This window comes from Mastacembelus armatus, unplaced genomic scaffold (assembly GCF_900324485.2).
Source record: "Mastacembelus armatus unplaced genomic scaffold, fMasArm1.2, whole genome shotgun sequence".
In the NCBI taxonomy this organism is placed as follows: domain Eukaryota; kingdom Metazoa; phylum Chordata; class Actinopteri; order Synbranchiformes; family Mastacembelidae; genus Mastacembelus; species Mastacembelus armatus.
Genome location: NW_022872939.1, coordinates 25,350 through 48,432, shown reverse-complemented (window position 1 = coordinate 48,432; position 23,083 = coordinate 25,350). Strand labels below are relative to the sequence as shown.

At 45.4% G+C, this 23,083-nt stretch overlaps 1 non-coding gene across 1 annotated transcript; it reads left to right on the top strand.

Moving 5' to 3' along the window:
* The first annotated feature begins 446 nt into the window (after positions 1–446).
* Positions 447–557, top strand: trnal-caa (transfer RNA leucine (anticodon CAA)). Its single transcript has 2 exons — positions 447–484; positions 512–557. It is a non-coding gene; the product is annotated as a tRNA-Leu (tRNA).
* The last annotated feature ends 22,526 nt before the right edge of the window (positions 558–23,083 follow it).

Sequence of the window (23,083 nt, the reverse complement as noted above, 5' to 3'; positions counted from 1 at the left end):
TGTGTATTTCTAGTAAACAGGGCTTTCTAAGTTCAAATCCCAGCTGTGTTTTAATGTGGCAAATGTTGGGTTTTCTGTAATCATGTAGGGAAATATCATTGCAAGAAGGAAATACTGCTAAACACATCCTGAACAATCCCAGCTTTTTCTAAATAGCCAAGTTACTGCACTTTAGTCCCTCTAGCTGCTATATTTTCCATAGCAGTGTCAAAATTTACTTATTCAGGGTACAGTAACTGTCAGGATGCTAGAGCGATCTAGGACACTGCATTGAAGTTACAGTCTCCTCTGGAGCTGTGGGTTCAAATCCCTCTTCTGATAAGACAACTTTGTTGTGGAGCAGTGTCTGTACTGTCCTCTATCACCATGTCTTTCATCAGAGGTGGAGTCACATACAATCATGTGAAGCTCCTAGAGAAAGGATGGCCAGTCTTTTAATGTGCAGTGTCAGGATGGCCGAGCAGTCTAAGGCGCCAGACTCAACGTTTCATTCGTTCCTCTGAACTGGGTATTCTGGTCTCCTCATGGAGGCATGGGTTCGAATCCCATTCCTGACAGAGGTTTTTATGTATTGACTTCTACCCTGTACTTTGATAATATTCTATGTCTCTCTCTTTGTAAAGTCATTTTCTACTTGAATATGTACATGTAACAGTAACAACACTGAATCACCTGCAAAGATATTCTGCATTAACCTGATAGTCAATTGGTAGAACATAGGTGGATCCAAGTATACCACATTTACAGTTAAATGTGTGTTATACACAGCCTGGCTAGCTCAGTCAGTAGAGCATGATATTCTTAATCTCAGGGTTAGGGTTAGGTTTGAGCCCCACTTTGGGTGGTGGTGATTCTACAGGAGAGCTCCATGTGTTGAGAAGAGGTGATGTGACTTCAGGGGATGATAGGAGAAGAATGTATGACCCATGACCCTGACATTACGAATCTCATGCTCTACTGACTGAGCTCGGCAGGCTTCAAACTGCTCACACTGCAAAGGTGCAAGTTTTTATAACTGTACAAGTCAGATATTACAAATGTTTTGACTTTACTTTTTATTCTTTTTTCTTCTCACTGTAAACATGGTCATGACTTAATAATCATTCAGATTTGAAAATAAGTTATTTTACATGTATTTTACAAAACAGCATGACAAGCCCCACCCCCAAGGCTCAACTGAGGAGCAGAGTGGCACAGCGGAATTGTGCTGGGTCCATATCCCATAGGTCAATGGATCCATGGAATGGAAACCATCCTCTGTTACACCGTGTCTATGCTGCACGTCTCTATGTTGCACTTGTTAAGTATGACAGACCTTTCATCCTATCTGATTCTTCCTTGAAACTAAACAAGTGCATTACTCACTATGCATGCATTATGAATTAATCTTGAAACTGTCCATCCATCCATCCATTTTCTATAACTGCTTATTCCTTAACCAGGTTCACAGGGATCTGCTGGAGCCTATCCCAGCTCTCTTTTGGGTGGAAGGCATGTTGAAGCTGTAATACTTGAATATTCATTGTGTAGTTTGTGTCTTTGCCTTAACCTCATAACTATAATCATTGAAGACTAAATAACAGCTCTCTCAGTAAGAAAGGGAATCTAACCCACAATGCAGAGCACAATGGATTAGGAGTCCATCACCTTAACCACTTGGTCAGCTCATCAGAATGCACTCTACCACTTTAGGTAATTCTGCCACAAAGTACTCACACAGATACTTAGCTCAGCCTAATCTCAGTCTGCATCAATCAGTGATGCAGCCTGTGACAGAACCAAACTCTTTTCTTACGGCTCATGGATCATCTAAACAAGAGATTCTGCTCTGACAAGTAAAAAGATAGACCCCCTGTTTAGACCACTGTTCAAACTGTTCACACTGCAAAGGTACAAGTTATTAAAACTCTACAAGTCAGATATTACAAATGTTTTGACTTTACTTTTTATTCTTTTTTTCTTTAGTTGCAGTTTTAGTTGCAGTTAAATAAGGCAAAATCCAGACTTGTCCACAGCAAAATATTACAATTTGATATCTCTTTTCAAAAGTAGTGTGAGAGATTGTATGCCTTGAGCAGACGTATTTCCATTAGAAAAATAGGGGGGGGGGGGACAATTGCTTAACTGTTCAAAGCAGTGATGCAGGAACAGCAAGTCCACTTGCTTATTAATGATGTTGTAAAATCGGCCATTTGGACGACAGCCAGAATAGCCAGATGTGTGGCACGATTGCATCCACTGCCAGGAGCTCTTGGCAGGTGATACAATAATGGGTCACAGCTGTCATTGGTAAGCTCAGGCTGAGTTTTCTGCAACTAAGATGCAACAGTCCATAAAAATATCTCTGCTTCTGCCTGGACCTTTCACGTGTTAGGCAAACGTGATGACCACTACACCACAGAAACTGACGCAGCCTTTGGCATGAGAACATGGTGCTGGAAAATACAACATTGTACAATAAGCCCATAGAGCAGTTCTTTGGAGAAGCTAAATTCAAATAATCCAACCACACATCATCTTTAGGCAATCCTAAAGGAGAGCAGAGAGATTTCTTGAGAACATACAGCTGTGCTCCTGTAGTGTAGAGGTTTACATGTTTTCTTCAAATATCAAAGGCCCCTGCACAGCAGTCTCAAAAATTTAAGCAACTAAGCATTACGTGTCAATTTTCAGGTCTCCTGTATTGGCCGGGAATCGAACCCAGATCTCCAGCGTGGCAGGCAAGAATTCTTCCATTGAACTACCAATGCCTCTGCACTGTCTGAAAACTGATGTCCATGAAATGGCAACATTCTCACTGTGCCCTGGGCACTTACCACTACCAGCTACTGAGAGGGGCATATGGATGGATAGTTGACGCTCCACCTTTCCCTTCTTCTCAGAAATTATCAGCCAGTCATCATCGCCCCTCTCTGTTTTCTCCAAAATTATCAGCCAATCCCTGCCAAATATCTTTCCTCAAACAATTACAATCTGTGTCTAGCTTCTCCATCTTCTAGCAACTAATGCTGAGCTGAGAGTGTCAAGCAAAAAGTCCATTGTGTTTGAATTGAGATACGGATTTGGATTTCATTCAATGAAAAAAAAAAGGTAAAGCCGCAGAACTCTTATTCTGTAAGCTGGTTCATTTGTTACAAACCTATGAAGTCACATAGAGGTGTCGCCCAAACATACCCATATCTCTGTCCATAGTTTATACTCACATTTTGTAATACTCATGAAGGATTCTTAATGACACTGTAATGTTAATGGTCACAAGGAGTGGCAGCTTTATGTGCTTATCTTACACAGTAGTGTTTTAGCTGTAGAGAGTTAGTCACTGTAGCTGAAAACAACTGCAGCCGCTGTATTTATTACCGTGTTGTGATCACTGTGCATTTACGTACATTAACCATTCATGTGCCAAATTTACCAGAGAAGGGCTTTCAGCTAACATAGATCTGAAGTTTCTCTGATCCAGTGGATCCAGTTCCACATCAGCATTCTACATCAGCAAGAGAAGTGTCAGCCTTGTTTACTCTGATAACATGAAGACTCTCTGTAGAAACTCACATTTTCCAACCCAGAGCAGGTTTAAGGACCTTATCTGCCACCTCTCATCACAACACACAACCTGTCACGAGTTGCGTAGAGACGCTGGGTGGAAGGAGGAGAAGCAGGACCCAAATGCAGGTAACACAAGGCTTTATTCTCCTGGGACTTCCAGGGCAACAAGGGAACCGGGTGAGACAGTAAGTTCACGTTCACTTCCAAAACACAAACTAATTGCAACTATAACAATAACTAATGATCCGGCGGAGAACAAAGGAAACCAGAGAACTTAAATACTGAACACAAGACACAGGTGAAAGCAATCTACAACTGATGAACAAACTATGAACATAAAGCTGCCAGAGACCTAAACAGGGAAAACAGGAAGGCCTCACAAAATAAGAGTCCTCTGGCAGGAAGTCCCCAGAGGGACTCATGACAGGACCCACCCCTCAAGGCCGGATTCCAGACGACCACGAGTTCCACCAAGAGTCCAGGGTGGGAGGGGGTGGGAACACAGTTTATGACCCCCAACAGGGCAGAGTTCTGGGTCGCTCTGGAGGTCAACCTCTGGGGCACACAAGGTCTGAGGCCGTTCCGGAGGACGGCCTCTGAGACAGGCGAGGGTCCGGGGCCGTTCGGGAGGACGGCCTCTGAGACAGGTGAGGGTCCGGGGCCGTTCGCGTGGACCGCCACGCAGGCAAGCGTGGGTCCAGGTCCGAAGTCGTTCGGGAGACTTAGGTAGCCGCCGCATTGGCCGCGACGGCTCCGGGGACTCTCGAGACGGCAGCCGAGGAGATGCAGGGGATGCTGACGGCCGGGGAGGCTGCTGCTGAGACGGCCGGGGAGGCAGTGGGCACGGCTGCTCGGGACACTCAGAAGGAGACTGCTGAAGCGGCTGGTCGGGGAAGTCTGTTGGCTGCCGCGTTGGCAGCGACTGGTTGAGGAACTCAGGGGCTGGCTGCTGTGGCTCTTGCTGCTGAGACGGCCGGGGAAGCTGCTGCAGGGGCGGCTGAGACGGCCGGGGAAGCCGCTGCAGGGGCGGCTGAGACGGCCGGGGAAGCCGCTGCAGGGGCGGCTGAGACGGCCGGGGAAACTGCTGCAGAGGCTCTGGCTCGGGCTGCTGAGGGACTGAGGGCGCCGGTGGCTGAGGGACTGGCTGGAGAGGAGCGGGCCAGGCCTCAGCGTGTGTAGCTTGGTTGCGGCGCCGAGGGACTGGGACTGGCAGCAGCTGCTGCGGCTCAGGGGACATGGATAGCGGTGGGGGAGACGAAGGCAGCGGCTGCTGCGGCGCTGGGGGCGAAGGCAGCGGCTGCTGCGGCGCTGGGGGCGAAGGCAGCGGCTGCTGCTGCGGCTCAGGAGACGAAGGCAGCGGCTGCTGCGGCTCTGGAGACGCTGCCTTCATCTCAGCGGGGACGCCGTTGTCGGCGCACTGAGGCTCGGGTTGCGGCAGCAGCTGAGCGGGCCGGAGAAGAGCGGGCTGAGCCTCGGCGTGTGCAGCTTGGCTGCGGCGCTGATGGACTAGGACAGGCCGCGGCTGCTCGTCAGGGCGCTTCGGCAGCTGCTGCGGAGGCAAGGATCTGGGGCCTCATCTCAGCGGGGACGCTGTCGTCGGCACGCTGGGGCTGGGAGGTGGAGACTTGGGAGACTTGGGAGACTTGGGAGACTTGGCTGGGACGGGCTCCAGCGTTAACGGCCGAGTCGGCACGCTGGAGGTCGGGCAGGCAGGGCTGGGTTCCGGCGGGGACGGCCACGTCGGCACACCGGAGGTCAGGCAGGTAGGGCTGGCCCCCAGCGTTAACGGCCGGGTCGGCACGCTGGAGGTCGGGCAGGCAGGGCTGGGCTCCGGCGGGGACGGCCACGTCGGCACACCGGAGCTGGGGGAACTGATCGGGGGTTTCCGCAGCGGCTGTGTTCCCTCCGCGGGGGCGATCCCTCGGACAGGTTTCCTCTGCTGACGGCGTCTTCGCCGTGACTGTCGGGCAGGTGGCGAGACCGGGGGCGGTGGCCAAGCAGCACTCCGTCTGGGCAGTCCTCCGGGCTTAATCGCCAGCCGGGTCCCTGAAAAGGGGTCGTCCTCATCCGAGGAAAAGTCACTATCCAGGGGGTCCTCAAAAAACCACCCCGGGGAGTACCGTGGAGCGTGCTGCCGGGCCTCGTGGGTCAGGTAAGTGAACGTGCCCATAACTTCCAGCCCCCGGACAGGGGAATCCCTGGCATGCGGGAAAGTCCGAGGCGATCCATACGCCGCATACCCCACTCGGAGGCTGCCTGCTGGGTCCTTTCGTGGCCGCCGGATCATTCTGTCACGAGTTGCGTAGAGACGCTGGGTGGAAGGAGGAGAAGCAGGACCCAAATGCAGGTAACACAAGGCTTTATTCTCCTGGGACTTCCAGGGCAACAAGGGAACCGGGTGAGACGGTAAGTTCACGTTCACTTCCAAAACACAAACTAATTGCAACTATAACAATAACTAACTAGACGATGCAATTTCTGAAGAAATTGCGTTGGGATTGCTGATCGCCGCGAAAAGCTCGAGGCAGACCGCGTCGCCGAAGCACGTTTTGAATCGACCGATTGCGATAATCGAGAAATACCGACTGTAGTGAGGGTGCTTTTATTTTGAGAAAATGCTATAAACAGGCTTTTATTTTGAAAGGACAAAGTGCTGCAGGAGACTCTTGGGACCTTGTACAAGAATCTGGACTTTATTTTGAATATTCCTTACAATTTACAAAATTGTAATACCTTACTATAAATAACTGTGGAGTATTATTGTGAAAGTCTCACCATGTCAGAAACCATGGCTGACAAAGAAAATGGCCTCACTTGGTACCTGAAGCTGTATGCCAATATGTAACGTCCATTTTAATATTGAGTTGCTGTTTCAGGGCTATTCTGTTGAGAAAATGCTATTTCGGGGCTTTTATTTTGAAAGGACAAGGTGCTGCAGGAGACTCTTGGCGACCTTGTTCAAGAATCTAGACTTTAATTTGAATATTCCTTACTATTTACAAAAATGTAATAACTTACTATAAATAACTGTAGACTTTTATTGTGAAAGTCTCACCATGTCAGAAACCATGGCTGACATGGAAAATGGGCTCACTTGGTACCTGAAGCTGTATGCCAATAGGTAACGTCCATTTTAATATTGAGTTGCTGTTTCAGGGCTATTCTGTTGAGAAAATGCTATTTCGGGGCTTTTATTTTGAAAGGACAAGGTGCTGCAGGAGACTCTTGGGACCTTGTACAAGAATCTGGACTTTATTTTGAATATTCCTTAAAATTCACAAAAATGTAATATCTTCCTATATATGACTAGACTTTTCTTCTGAAAGTCCAAACATGGCCTGCTGGGAGATGACACCATGGCTGACATGTAAAACAGCCACAGAGTAAAATGCTCTAAATAACTGAGAATGGTGCCCTTGTGTAACAGCATTAGGCAGCCAGTCATTCTTAATTACCAACCACAGACAGCTGCTATTGTTTTGTGTTGAGCTGTTGCTATGGTGACCTATGCCCAGAGTGGGGGTGAGGGTGGGGGGGTGGGGAGGGTGGTACATAGTGGTCACCATGTGAAACAGCAGTGGACATTTGGCAGCCAGTCATTCTTAATTACCAACCACAGACAGCTGCTATTGTTTTGTGTTGAGCTGTTGCTATGGTGACCTATGCCCAGCGTGGGGGTGAGGGTGGGGGGTGGGGAGGGTGGTACATAGTGGTCACCATGTGAAACAGCAGTGGACATTTGGCAGCCAGTCATTCTTAATTACCAACCACAGACAGCTGCTATTGTTTTGTGTTGAGCTGTTGCTATGGTGACCTATGCCCAGAGTGGGGGTGAGTGTGGGGGTGGGGGGGTGGTACTGAGTGGTCACCAAGTGTTACAGCAATGGACATTAGGCATTCCTAATTACCAACCACAGACAGTTCATATGCTGCTATTGCTTTGTGTTAAGCTGTTGCTATGGTGACCTATACCTAGAGTGGGGGTGAGGGTGGGGAGTGAGGGGGGTGGTACTGAGTGGTCACCAAGTGTAACAGCAGTGGACATTTGGCAGCCTGTCATTCTTAATTACCAACCACAGACAGCTGATATGCTGCTATTGCCTTGTATGCTGCTGCTATGGTGACCTATGCCCAGGGTGGGGGTGAGGGTGGGGGGTGGGGGGTGGTACTGAGTGGTCACCAAGTGTAACAGCAGTGGACATTTGGCAGCCCGTCATTCTTAATTACCAACCACAGACAGCTTGCTATGCTTCAATTGCTTTGTGTTGATCTGTTGCTATGGTGACCTATGCCCAGAGTGGGGGTGAGGGTGGGGAGTGGGGGGGGGTGGTAGTGAGTGGTCACCAAGTGTAACAGCAGTAGACATTTGGCAGCCAGTCATTCTTAATTACCAACCACAGACAGCTGATATGCTGCTATTGCCTTGTATGCTGTTGCTATGGTGACCTATGCCCAGAGTGGGGGTGAGGGTGAGGGTGGGGAGGGTGGTACTGAGTGGTCACCATGTGAAACAGCAGTGGACATTTGGCAGCCAGTCATTCTTAATTACCAACCACAGACATGCTATGCTGCTATTGCATTGTATGTATTTGCTATGGTCACCTATGCCCAGAGTGGGGGTGAGGGTGAGGGTGGGAGGGGGGTGGTATTGAGTTATCCCCATGTGTAAAAGCAGTGGACATTATACAGCCAGTCATTCTTAATTACCAACCACAGACAGATGCTATGCTGCTATTGCTTTGTTTTGAGCTGTTGCTATGGTGACCTATGCCCAGAGTGGGGGTGAGGGTGAGGGTGGGGAGGGTGGTACTGAGTGGTCACCATGTGAAACAGCAGTGGACATTTGGCAGCCAGTCATTCTTAATTACCAAACATAGACAGCTGCTATGCTGCTATTGCGCAATGAGCTGCTTTGTGTTGAGTAGTTGCTATGGTGATCAAAGGCCAGAGTGAGAGGGGGAGTGACAGCACTTTACACACGCTGAGTGGAGAAACTGAGAAAACTTCACCTTACAAAATGGGGGATTACAGAAAAACTATAAGTGCTATCAATATAATTCTTTCACTAACAGTGCCAGGAGGCTTCAACAAAGAGACTGATCCACTTTTTGTGAAGATATTCCAAAAAATGAAGGATTGGTGGCGAGTTAGAAACAGCCTTCATTTGTGTTTCTCTCCAAAAATTGTAGAGATCTTTAGAATGGGAGTGAATGAGAGATTGAGCAGTCACTCTCTGTCTGTTAGGCCACCTTGTGGAAAAACCGTAGGTCCTATAAAAATATGAACAGCATTGCCTGAAAGAAGACAAAAATCTCTACTACTTTTGAGAAAATGGTGTATGAAGAGTCAAAATTGTGGCCGTGACGGCGAGTTAGAGAGAAAAATTTTCCCTAATCTTAACAGCTTCTCCCACTCTAGCGATGACATCACGCACTCTAGCTCTCTCCCATACACACCAATGTAAAATTCAGAAATTTCCTAAAAAAAACATAAAACTTAAACTGCGATTAAAGAAAAACCATAATAGATATCAAAAAGCTGTATACAAGACTTATAGATTAATGCCTTCTGACCCGTTTAAAGGTCGAATGGTGTTTCTAGCTGAAAGTATGCTGACACAGTTAAAGCTCAAAGAGGACAAAGTTGAAAGGAGATTTTAACGTACTCTCCATTCATTCCTATGAGAAAAAATTCCGACAAAACCTGGAATATTTCGGAAATTATGAAAGATATCGCTGAAAAAAGTAGAAGCACCCATCTCCTCATCGAGCTGAACGCGACGGTGTTTGAATGACGCTTCTACGTCGAACGGTGTAGGACTAGATAGCGACCGAAAAACGGCGGAATAAAAAGAAAAAGAAAAAAAAAATAATAAAGAGAAAAAACGAAGAACATATCTTGGGATTGCTGCTTTGCACAGCAATCCCAACAATGATCCGGCGGAGAACAAAGGAAACCAGAGAACTTAAATACTGAACACAAGACACAGGTGAAAGCAATCTACAACTGATGAACAAACTATGAACATAAAGCTGCCAGAGACCTAAACAGGGAAAACAGGAAGGCCTCACAAAATAAGAGTCCTCTGGCAGGAAGTCCCCAGAGGGACTCATGACACAACCTTAGAAAATCTATTGTAAAGTCACACAAACACTGATTTGTCTCTTTGCTGTGCTTCTGTTGAACTGAGATATGTTTTCTGGTGGATAGAAACAGTGTTGGCACCTTGTTCAGCCTCAGTGAGAGGTTGAAGAGTTGCTGGTTTACTCCTGCAAGCTGCCCAGCACAGGCTCTGAGTGTCCTGGGGTTGATGTCATCTGGTCCTTTAGCTTTTATTGCCTTCAGTTTGGAGAGTTCATAGTAGTATATAAATGGTTTGTTTTATGGGCATAAGTGGGAGGGGTCACTTTTATGATCGTTATTTATGACAGTCATAAAAACAATAAAACCATAACATCGTCGTCACGCTCCCCTCCCACCGGGCGGCGCTATTTTCCTATTGGTCATGCCGTTGTTTGGGGGATGCGGCGTGCTGACGCGAATGCCAAGGCGGGTGTGTGTGTGTATCACGTGTAGCGGGCCGTTTAAATATCTGCAGAAGGCGCCTGGGAGCCTTTTCTATCGCTTGTTTATTAGTGAGAAGTGTCGGGAACAACCATGATGATCTTTCCATCAGATACGTGTGTCGTTTGTTCCATGATTTAATAGCGTGTATACCAGACCGTCTGCATTGAATACGTTGTATTTCAAAATAGCGTGACTCCATCAGGTAAAGCAACCATTTCGTTGTTGGATGAGGATTCTCCACATCTAGCAGCTGTTGGAGGTATGTATCCTTCTTTTATAATTTTATAATATAATATATTTTATCTCGGGCTGTGGCTGTTACTGAGGTGATTCTAACGGAAATACGGTCCGCTCAACAGGCTCCAGCGCTGATTCAGATAAATGTAGCAGTGCATACCTGCGTGATAAAGGTGAGAGTTATTCTGATGTGTATTTGTGTTTAAAGTAGGATCAATGCTTAGCAGAAACTAATGATTTTACAAATTGTTGGTGTGCTTTCCAGCAAATCCTGGAGGGCCACAAAGAGGCCACCTATCTTTAAAGAGACGCAGAGAGCAAGCTATTTTAACTGAAATAAACAGTCAGGGTGAGTATGCATGTGATGGTGGGTTTATATTAAAAAATAGAATAAGTATTGTATTATCGGGGGTGGTGTAGCTGATTATCTTTTATACAATCTGGTGTCGAGAGCTCGGTGAGCCGAGGGACAGGAGGAAGCCCCAGCGGCCCAGTGCTACCCAGCCGCTCAAGAGTCACGGAGCCTTCGGTGATGCCGGTCAGACTGCTGAGGAAGGACAAGCTCCCCAGACCGTCGAATCTCCGTCGTGAGCGTGTGATAACGCCTCGCAAACAACTCTGTGATTACGATAGTGAGGGTATGAGATTGATATAAAGTGCATTTCAACACATTTAAATGGGTTGTTTATAACACTGTTTTAAATACTTTTCAAACGGTTTGTATCAAACCTTTGTATTAAAGTCAGAATCAACAATCAGACGATCAGAGGCACACACCTATACGATTTAATTAAGAGAGTCACTGCACCCCATCGTGTCTCAGGGTCTCTGACTCCTCATGGGTGGGAGCAGTTTCTAAAAACACTTGCAGATCTGAATGTACCATTATCAGCAGTATCAAACACCCTGGCATGACGGGTCATACAGGAGTATAAGACAGGTAAAGATGAGCTAGAATCTAGCTCCTCATACACCAGTGAAAAGAAAAGCAGAACTATCACAGCTCCACCAAGACCCATAAGGCCACAAACAGGCACCTGTGCCCTGGGCTCAATACTGACTCATTTAAGAGTACTCTGCCCTGTTATTTGTAATAATGATGATCTGACATATTGAATGTATTTGTAATAAATTCCTGACATGAATGTACTTGTCATGTGTGGTTGTATTTGCAGGGCTACTGACAATGTGAGATGTGTTTGTGATGTCACCACCATATTGAATGTATTTTTGACAATATTTGTTTGCCCTGCTTATTGTGGCCTGTAATAAATTTTCTAACATTTTGAATGTATTTCTGTGTACAAGGTCTTTATTTTATCTCATTGTAAAATAAAAACACACAACATATCTTTATTATCATTTTATCATCTCAGACATACACATTTAAACATGCTGTGTACAGGCTCATTACACGCACACACACACACGCGCACACACGCACGCACGCACACACACGCACACACATTAGCTTTAATATCATTTTATCATCTCAGAAATACACATTGAACACATGTAAACTTGTTGTGTACAGATGCAGGTCTAATTCCAGCAACAAAGCTTGAGACCACCTGATCATTGCGAGCGAGGTTGGTACCATATTTTTTAATAAACTTTTTGTAGCTCATGCCTTCCTGGATATGGCTCAGGAAAAACAGACAGTGCTCGCCGCAGGTCACCGAGAAGGGCGCCTGAACCTGACTACATGAATAATGCACTCTGTTAGCGTTTTTTAGGAGAAACCTGCCAATATGGGGATTGAATTTGTCGGGGGCGTGCCCGAAGCTGTCAAAAAAATATGCTCGCCGGTCACTTGTCAAATATATAGCCAGCCAGTGCTCCCCAGACAAGGTGGAAGGATCGGTGTTTACAATCACCGCACCAGGATGTCTGGTTATTTTGAGTCTGGTCAGCTGGTCACATGGCTTCACGCCCACAAAATAGGTTCTGTCGCCAATTATCTTTTTAGCAGCGCCAGTCAATTCGATTGTGTTCATGTCTCAATAATAGTCCACCAGCACCTGTCTACTGTTTGACACTTCAATAAGTGAATCGTAGACTGCGTAACAGATTAAGTTACCGGTGCGTGCCAGAGGAGTCCGGAACCTTGCTTCCAGTCGGACATTTCCGGTTTTGATTAAAGACACGTTCGCCCCACCCCCGCCATCAGGCTCCAGGTTAAAGCAGAAGAAGGCATACCTCTGACCAAAATCTTCCCGTGTAATGGACAGCAACCTGTCTTTAAGATGGCGTCCGGTTGTCTGGATTAGCTGATAATATTTGTGCGTGTACTGACCCCGTGGAAAGTGGGGCTGAAATGCCTTAGTGGGGTGGGCCTGGCCGTCAGCATAGAGACATAAATACTCTAGGTCCATATGTTCAAAATTAAATGGATTTCTGGTAAAACTCCCGGTATAGGCTTCGTTGTCGACGAAGCCTAGGATGACAAATTTAGGGATGTGGCCCAGATAGATTGTCCTGACAGCACACCCGGGTTCTGGGAGGAATCAAGTGTGTTTTCAGCGCCACTCTGTCGACACTGTATTTCCCATTAGTGTGCTGCAGCATCCTGCTGTGGGCCAGTCGGAGGCTGGGTGAGCTTTTTCACAAAAAGACTGACGCTCCGGATTTTAACACAGAATTGTGTATTGGCAGAATTTTTCCTGAAAAAACAGCTCCACGTGTACCGGCGCAATTAATTCCACAATCCTGCTGTTTTCTGTATAGTGGCCTCTGGCCCCTAAGCCCCTGTTTTCACTGTCCAGGGTGTGGTTATTCATATGTCCGCATGTATCTTTCACAAATAGAGCGGTGCTGAACTGGGACTCCAGTGTGTCCCTGCCATAATTGATTAAGCATTCAATCACACCCCTATAAGGATATGTGTTTGATGCCTGGGTGATTAATCTGTCACCTAGCATCACATCCACCTGCGAAAACAGTGTACATCCTGGATAATTCACAAACCCCACATCTACACCGTTTCCAATGTTTGTCCCATCTGGATTTGTGATTTTCACGCGTAAATACAAATGAGTATCATTTAGATCCAGATAATCTTCGCTACTGCATGAGATGAAAAAAATCAATAGGTGCCGTGTCGGTAATTGCTGAAACCGGAGGGATTTCAATAAATGTATATTTTTCAACGCTCGTCTGTGTACACGGCACCGTAAACAGATCCAGCTCCGTCTTTACACATTCAGCGGACTGGCTGTGAATGAGCGACATTGTTAAAATATGTCTTTAGTCGCACTTCTGCTGTTAGATCTTGATCTGCACCGCTTGACAGCTGGAGACTTTCTGCTCCGCCTGACAGACCCGCTCGTTCATCTTTTTGGCCTGGCTGTGAGCTGTCACCAGCTCCCCAGGAGGGCGTTTAACCCCCTCGCGCATAGACAGCAACACCTCCCCCCTCCTGTCTCTCATTCATCAACTTGCGTGAAATATTGCTCATCACATCTCCTACGATATTAGCAGCGGCTGATTTTAAATGAGGTTTCACTAGATTAAAGCCGTTTCTGAGCAGCGGTACTGCCCATCTAAACAGATTCCGGAATAACCCACCGAGACCGTTTCCATATTGGGTGTGTGCACCAGCAAAACCATGCAATTCACCGCCGGCCTGATCCTGATAATATCTCAGCAACCTGTTGTCGTTATCGGGAGTGTATGGGCATCTCATCATGGTCTCGCGGGGTGGAAATGTAATTTCACAATAACCTTTCCAAAGAGAAACGGGACGTATTCGTCCTGGTCGTTTTTCAACGCCAACTCTATGCAGTCAATCCAGTGCTTGGCGAGACGAGTGTAGTCTGGCTTGTCAAAGTGGACTATGTGTATCTTCCCTCGTTTTTCTGCAGTTTTATTAATGCATCTAAGTAATGGTGCACACGTGTCCCCCACCAGCTGATGTTCGATAATGTCTGTATATACAAAAATATTATACAATCCTGCATGAATATCCGCAGGGTGTGGTGCTGTAAATATTTTCGCCCTGGATGGGATACTAAGGGCTGCTTCATCCGGATCAAACCCCAGTATCCTAGCAAGCCAGCCTTTAAATTTCAGCACCAGTCCTTCAGCACCAGATATTTGGACTCTGGGTGAAATCTGATTGTAGCACATTTTTACAAACATTGTGGCTCCATCTAGCGCGCACGCATTGTTGAATTCCTGTGTTATTTTGTCTACACTGTCGTAGTGTCCTACAGGAATTGAGAGTGTATTTTCCTTCCCGGTTCTAGGGGCTCTTATCAATATGGATGCATCATCTTTGGGGAAGCTGAGCCACGTTGCAGGGTACTGGATCTCTGAAAGCCCAACTTCATACAAGTTGTCCAACTGTATCGGTCTAGCTAACTGTAACTGTAACTGGCATCCACCCAGGTGTTAAATTTCTCAGGCCATCCGAGCCATTTTACCAGAAACTTGCCACGGCGTCTGGCTCTTATTTCCTCTATCTTATAGGGCTTGTCTGGATCTACAATCACAGGCTGGAGCTCTTGGTGGTAAAATCCCCCTTTCACAGTCTCATCAGATAAATCCTGAAGTGTGTACACAGCGGGGGTTGTCGGACGGCATCCTTTTATAGTGAAAATTTCATCTGTGAATGTTTGGTGGTAGCCCTTCCTGAAAACCCCTCTGTGTTTTAAAATCCTCACTGTGTCGCCTATCTCAAATTTGAATGGCTGCGGGTGGATTTCATCGTTGGTCTTGTACAGTGCCTTGATCACCTCTTTCTCATTTTCTCTGGTCACAGATACTGGAGATCTTTTAATTGATCTGTGATACGCCGAGTTATATGACCACACCAGATCGTCTATTTTATCAATATATCTTCGTGAATTAACATCTGTTAAACAGCACTACATCCGCCCTTTAAACGTTCTGTTAAACCTCTCCACAACACTGGCTTTAGTTTCGTTGTATGTAGGGAAAAGCACAATGTTATGCTTTTTCAACAACTGTTTAAAGTGACGGTTGTGAAACTCTGTCCCATGGTAATTCTGTGCCCTAAGTGGCACTCGTCCTTCGTCCTTCATATTGAAAATACATCGATGCACATTAATAGATAGCGCACTTTATCGTTCTCTGCAACATATTCGGACATGTCCACAAGATCGCACTGATGCTGGCGGTCGATCCTTCCCACCAACACTCGTCGTCTGGGGAAATTTTTCCTGCTGGGTGCGTGTAAACTGTATGCATCTTGTCCCCATAAATATTTTCTGACATCAGATAATGCAGGATTAGCCCCTACATCTACTCTAACTGCATGGCGCAGCTTATTAATACCTGATAGCCCACAGGGGTGGGATGGATCATGATAAATTCTGTGCATCACCCCCTCCATTAATTAGTAAAATAATTAGTTTCTTTTCAAAGCTCATGTTTTTTATTCACAATCATCATCAGCATGGTACCCAGACAGTGTAATACGATAAAGCATACATATCATAATGCTTAATGATTGGATACAGAAACGTTTAATGAAAAACATCAAAAACAGATGATGATGGAGAGCTTCACAGATATTTAATGAATACAGTGGTGTTTAATGAAAAAACAGATATTTAATGAAAATAGATAATGATGGAAAGCTTCACAAATATTTAATGAAAAAAACACAATAACAACGGATAGGCATGGTACAATGCTGTTTTCACACTAGCCCTGCTGCCCAGGTGTCCACGAGGACTGACAGATTTTCAATTTCAGCAAAATTCTTGAAGCCCCAGATTTCTTCAGCTTTGATGCGTTTCTCTGAGGTCTTTTGGTTTTGCAGAATAACTTCAGCAGCCCCCGCGATTCTGGCGTTTTCAACAACCATGCCATTCTTGCGCAGGTATGCTGAGCGAGCCGGAATGAATCAGGCTGTCCACAGCCTCTCCATGACAAAGTCAAAACGACGCTCCATGAATTCTGCAGGGAACCCGTAAAGACACTCGTGGTTTTCCTGGGACAGACAGTCGACCTCGCAGGCTTGGCACTATTTCTCCCGATCGGTCCAGCATCGAGCCAGCGCTCTATACAACAGGTGTACGACGGCCTGCTCCATCATCTTTACAAAGGCTGGGGACGCGGCGTTGATGTTGGGTAAATCCAGCGATACAATTCCTGCTCCGCCTCCAGAGTCATGGGCCCGTCAATCTCTATTTTTAGAAATATGAAATACAGCGTTAAACACTACTGACCACACACACACACACCCACACCCACACCCACACCCACACACACACCTAACCATCACCCCGCATAGGCCTGCAGATTCTTACCATCCTGTCTCACAGGCTCTGGGTCGCACCTTGCTCAGCAGGCGAGAGACACATTTCCTCAGGAAATTCCATGTCATCATAAAGCAAGCATCTCCTAACCCCACCAGCATCTGAGATACCCTCCTCCTCTCTGATTGCATTGTCAATCTTGGCGAACACATCTTGCAGGCCCCACCAGTCAGCCCACTGGATAAAATAGAAGTCCTTAAACCATGAGATATTGTCGCCGGACCACACCGGATAGGGGTGTATGTTGCACTCTGTATGATTACGCCGCGATTCAATTTGCTCTCTGTCATCACACACTTTTATCAGTATGAAATCTGACGTGTGCGCATCAAAACGATTGGCGAATACCCTGAATAATTGCTAACTGTCAGGACTGGCCCACTGTATGACATAAGTATCGTTCTCAGCGCCTCGGTGGTTGAGATCAGTACATATCTCAGTGCGAAATATCAGCCAGTCCTCTACAGTCATACTCCGTGTCCCTCCATGACCCCACTGCTCCCCGATACACACATTTTCCCCGAGAAACACGACCCTCCCCTCACTATATTTAAACTCGTAAACGTACCCTAGCGCGCCCTCGTACAGCCATACGCGGGGGTCTGCAGCATCGTCAGACAATTGTCTTCTACGACGCTTGCGCGGGGCGTCAGGAACAATCGCGGGACACGTAATGAGGTGAGACAGGAAAAAACGGACTTCTCCTTACGTTCATATGGATTAAATAAAAAGTGATTATTTGTTTTTGACTTGAATTGTTTCACTTAAAAGAAAACATTTCAAGCTTTCTAGCCATATAATTCTTATTTTTATGAGGCAAGTATTCGCTGAGATTCTGGTTGTTATATTTACACGTCTGTGAAGAGAAATGGCAGAGACAGAAAAGTCCGAGAGCGCACCCTGTCGGCTTTCTTTATTTAAAAAAAGCACAACGTTTTGTTGTTATTATGATGGTATACCACTAAAACTAGACCCTTTACAGATTTGAATGATATACTTCTTTTATCTGTACGATCAGAATTGACGGAGTAATTTAAGTTTGTTTCGGCCTTATCAGAAAAAGATGCGTCAAAACGCGCCGGCGAGTGCATCGACCCCAGAGGGTTAATGAGCTCAACTGTTCTACAAACTTGTACAACTGACGTAAATAGTGCACGATGTACATCACCCTTCTTACTGTACTCTGTCCTAGGATCTAATGCTGTTGGTTGAAATTCCTTGAGGAACAGCAAGCTCTGCAACCAGTGGTTTAGGTCTTTCCAACTCCAGTGGACAGGTTTTGCCAGTGGGATGTGTGGAGTGTTTCCTGTAATCTACATGTGCTGTGCAGTGCAATGATTTATGTTGTGTCAGGGTACCTGCTTGTGTACAGTGTGAGTGTGCAAAGTCTATGAGTTGTTGTGTAACAGGAGTCTCACCTACAACCTGCCATTTATATGCAAATTGTGAAAGGACGTTAACCATCTGAGTGAGTTGTGTTGGCTAATCCTCATCTCCCTGTTTCAGGACCTTTATTCCATTAGGTGTTGAGTGTAACACTCTGCCGAATTGACACATCAAATCTCTACCTAATAAATTTACGGGACAACTTTGTGACATAATGAATGAGTGTTTGGTGGTCTGTTTCCCCAAAGTGCATTTGAGAGGAACAGAGCAGCTTTCCAAAACAGGTTTTCCACTAGCACCTACTGTGAGACAAGACCTACCACTCATTTTAGGAGTGTATGGTAGTGAGTCAGTTTTCAGTACAGAGCTTGCAGCTCCTGAATCAACCAGAAATGTCACTTCATGTTTATCAATAGAAAGACAAAGTTCTGGGAATATCTTATATTTGTCAGAATCACAGTAGACTACATGGAAAAATTTAGCAGTTTATGCTTTGGCTCTTTCTTCTTATGTGTAGATGTGTGGATTGGAGTTACCTGGTCTGGCGGTCTCTGTTAAAAAAACCGCAGGATCCAGTCCCTTTTGACTCGTACAGTCTACAACAGTAATTAATTACATAACGGTTTCTACTTAAGACAACCGCGGACCCAGTCCTTTACTTGTACAGCATACAACAGTATTTGATAACACAACGGTTCTACTAAGACGACGTCTCGTCAACTACTCAACCAAGTAGTGAGTCAGCACTTTTCCTTACCGTAACGTTACCGGTCTGTCTGTGTCTCTGCCACTCCGCCGCTGGTCCGTACCTTTGTTTCTCGGGGTGGATTGGCAGACCGGGCTCCTTAGGATGAAAGCTTCTCGACCCTCAGGGAGGAATCGCTATTTAGTATGCACTGCTACTTTCCGTCCTTCAGAGTCCAGACTGCGTGTCCATACCACTCCTGACACCAAACTGTCACGGAAAAATGGCAAATTTAATAGGCAAGGCAATGGGCAAAGCAACAGAGTCACAACAGAACATACGGCCTGCAAAACGGGTCAACACCAATTGACCACGAGCACAGAAAATGATCAGCTTTTGTATCAGTTGAACAGCATTAATTTACACATCAGTCACTCACATGTAAATCATGCCGGCAGGATGGCATACATAATATAATTAGCGTCTCCGTGACTTTCCGTCTGCTTCCTTTTGACTACAAAGCAGTGTCAAAAGTCTTTATTGAATTAACAGAGGACACAAAAGGGGGGTAGTAGACATTTGTCTGTCAATGTATAAATTTCCCTCACAAAAGGCACCTGCACAGCAGCCTAGGAAGGTGCAACAACTAAGTGTGGCACATGGCATTTTAAACCTGCTTTTGCATTGACCAGGAAATAAACCCAGATCTCCCTCATGGCAGGTGAGATTTCTGTTTTGTGCCCATGACAATAAAATATTCTCAGGCCACCAGTTGCTTAGAAAACATGAAAGTTCTCTCTCTCTCAGCTATTCTAGAGGAAGAAGAGGAGTGAGAAGAGAACTTCAGAGAAAAATAAATAAAAAACAAATGTGGTACATAAAGACATGTTCTTATGTCATTGTGCCTTTTTTTAGCAAATGCATATTTTAGCATTCCTGTTCAACCTGACTCACAGTTCTGGTTTAAATTCACTTTCAATGGTAAAAGCTACACATGGACTTGCATGCCACAAGGGTTTTCTTCAAGTCCTACTCTGTTTACAGTGGTAATGGCTCTCACATTGGGAGAGCCCATGTGGTAGCACACTAGTTCAGTATGTTGATGATTTGTTAATATGTTCCCCAACAAAGCTAGCATGCCAAACAGACACAGTCTCTCTACTAAGTTTTCTGGCAGAAAACGGCCACAAGGTTTCAAAAGACAAATTACAACTTCTCTCACGATCTGTGCGCTATCTTGGCCATATTTAACTCCGGAGGGTCGCAAATTGGGTCCTGAACGCATCCAAGCAATTCTGGATGTACCAAAACCGCGAAATAAAAAACAAATGATGTCATTTTTAGGATTAGCAGGCTATTGCCATCCATGGATTCGTAACTATGCGGAGAACTCCCAACCCCTTAATGACATCACACATGGGGGAAAACATCTGGCCATGACTGACGATTTGACTTGGACTTCGACTGCAGAGACTGCTTTCACAGAACTAAAACAGGCCTTGTCAAGCACACCCTGTTTAGGACTTCCAGACCACACTAAACCATTTAATTTATTTGTATCTGAACAAAATGGCTTCATGTCTGCTGTCCTCACCCAGCAACATGGTGACAAACAACGACCCATAGGTTATTATTCAAAATATCTTTCTATGACAGAGAGAGGTATGGTACCATGTTTGAGAGCAGTAGCAGCAAATACTGAAGCTGTCTTAGCTACAACTGATATTGTTGCCATGAGTCATCTTACAGTACATGTCCCCCATGCAGTCCACTCTCTCATTCTGCAAGCAAAAACATCTTACACCAGCTAGACAGATGCACTGGAAGAATATTTTATTAAGAATGTCACGTTACTCTCAAACGCTGCACTGTTCTTAACCCTTCAACCTTGCTCCCTACAGCTGAAGACAGAGAGCCTCATTCATGCTTAGAGCTTGTAGAAGCTACAGCTAATCCACGAGATAATTTATTTGACACACCTTTGATTAATGCTGAAGCTGTATTCTTTGTTGATGGGTCTTCAATGAGGAATCTATCAAATGGGTCACCATGTGTTGCTTATGCAGTCTGTACTGAATATGATATAATTGAAAGTGCTAGATTGCCTTCTCACTGATCAGCTCAGGCTGCAGAGTTGTTTGCCCTAACCAGAGCTTTCATTTTGGGAACCGGAAAACGCATCACAGTCTACACTGACTCTCAATATGTATTTAATGTTTGTCACAACTTCCATGCTTTGTGGAAGAACAGAGGTTTCCTCACCTTAACAGGCAAACCTATTGCTCACAGAATTCTCATTATTAATCTTCTGAATGCCTTATTGCTCCCTACTTCAGTAGCAGAGTAAATGCCAGGCCCACACTGGTGCTATTGATCACGTCTCACAGGGGATTGCAACTGCGGATGGAGCAGCTAAGGCAGCAGCAAATTCACCTGTCTCCCCAATTCTACAGACGCCCCGGTTTATTCAGGAAAATGTTTTTTCCCTTGATGATGTCTCCTTATTACAGACAGGAGCTGATGTGGGTGAGTAAACGGCCTGGAAAAGAAAAGGGTGCACACAACATCCCTCAGGTATCTGGGTTAGCCCTACTGGGCTCCTGGTGCTCCCTAGATCCATATTTCCCTTCCTGGCGAAATTGACTCATGGGCCTGACCATGTGTCAAAAGGGGGGATGGTGGATATTTGAATAGATTTTGGTATGCACCAGGATTTTCAGTGTGTGATGAAAATTTTTCATTATTTTATGTTTGGATGTTTTGAGAACAGTAAAATGCTCTGTCGGAGCACAACCCGTTGGATGAGCAATAAAGAGAGTGCAGACCGACTGTCTTTTTCTGAATATATTTCTTGGAAGAAAGGAGCAAAACAGAATAGAGCACAATTTATCACAGTCTTCCTAAGTTGTTCCCCAGTTGCTCAGTTCCTATTAGCCTGAGGCCGCTACTTATACACCCATGCAAAGTAAATGCAAATAATCATTCACATAATCAGATAATTAAGTCTGTACTTCCCTATTGTTCTACAAAGTGATTCCCTAATAAGGCTATATTCTAAAACTCTAAAACAGTTAACCCTCCATCCTGGGCATGCTCTCTTGACCCTTCCTTACACCTAAGGAAACTTTACCTCGATACAAAAGGTCATAGATATTTAGCAGTGCTGTTTCTGTGGAACACAGACATCTCTGAGTGTAAAGCTAAGCAAAGTCCATCCTTCCATCCATCCATCTTCTATACCCGATTTTTTCCTGAAAGCCAGGGTCACGGGGATCTGCTGGAGCCTATCCCAGCTCTCTCTTGGGTGAAAGGCAGGGGTACACCCTGGACAGGTCACCAGTCCATCGCAGGCTAAGCAAAGTCAGAGAGACTCATATACCTGTAAAATGAATAATAATAAAAATGTAATGGAAAAAAAAGATCACTGATAGCTGTTTACATGTCAGACACACTGCAGACTCACACAGTAGAGGCAATTTCCCAATCAGAATCAGAATCGTACATGTTGATCTCAAGCACCTCAGCATGTGTTGAGCTGAAAAGTTAGAAAACACCCACATGAGCTTACACTTCCCAATAGAGATCACAATGCACGTGAGAAGGAATAACCCAATGACGAAAGTAACTACAGCTACTCCCACAGACCTTAATTTACCAAACCAACTTAATGAACTTACCCAGGACCACAGAGCCCAACCCTCATAATTATACTTAACATCTCTGGACTGCTGTGTGTGAAGAAGACTATTTAGATGAGAGACCACATCAGTAATGTTATCAAAATCAGATGGGACTAACGTACAACACTCTTGGCCAATTATATGACATAACCCCCCTGAGCAGCCAATAGGTAGTCTAAGCCCATCCTGTCCTGTAATTTAGAATTAGCCACCATATGTATCAGGTGGGTCAATTGAAGCATGCCATACATGACCAAACTAGTTAAATTTTCCAAATCCTGACTGAAGGCATCAATGTTATGTGCATTGGCTACCGAACCATATGAAGGTAATAATCCCATAACAAATTTATGTGGTGGTGAAGAACGAAGAGTCTCCCTCTTGGTCCTGCCCCCTGGAACATAACAGTGCGAGTAAGCAAAACCCATATTAGGGGACTTAACACAAATGTGATCAGTATAGATAACAACATTATATTTAGTGTCTCTTTGCGTGTAGGCTCGTGTTTCAGCCAAGTATTCATAAGTCGTAGTCTGTTCTGAAGAGGTAGGAATCCCACTTTGCCAGCTTCTGTTTGAGGGTGCCATTTTCTTTCTCAACAGCTCCCCCACTGGCTGGATGATATGCACAATGTCTTTTGAGATCAGTACCTAGGAAAGAACCCACTTGATTAATCGCTTCATTTACAAAGTGTG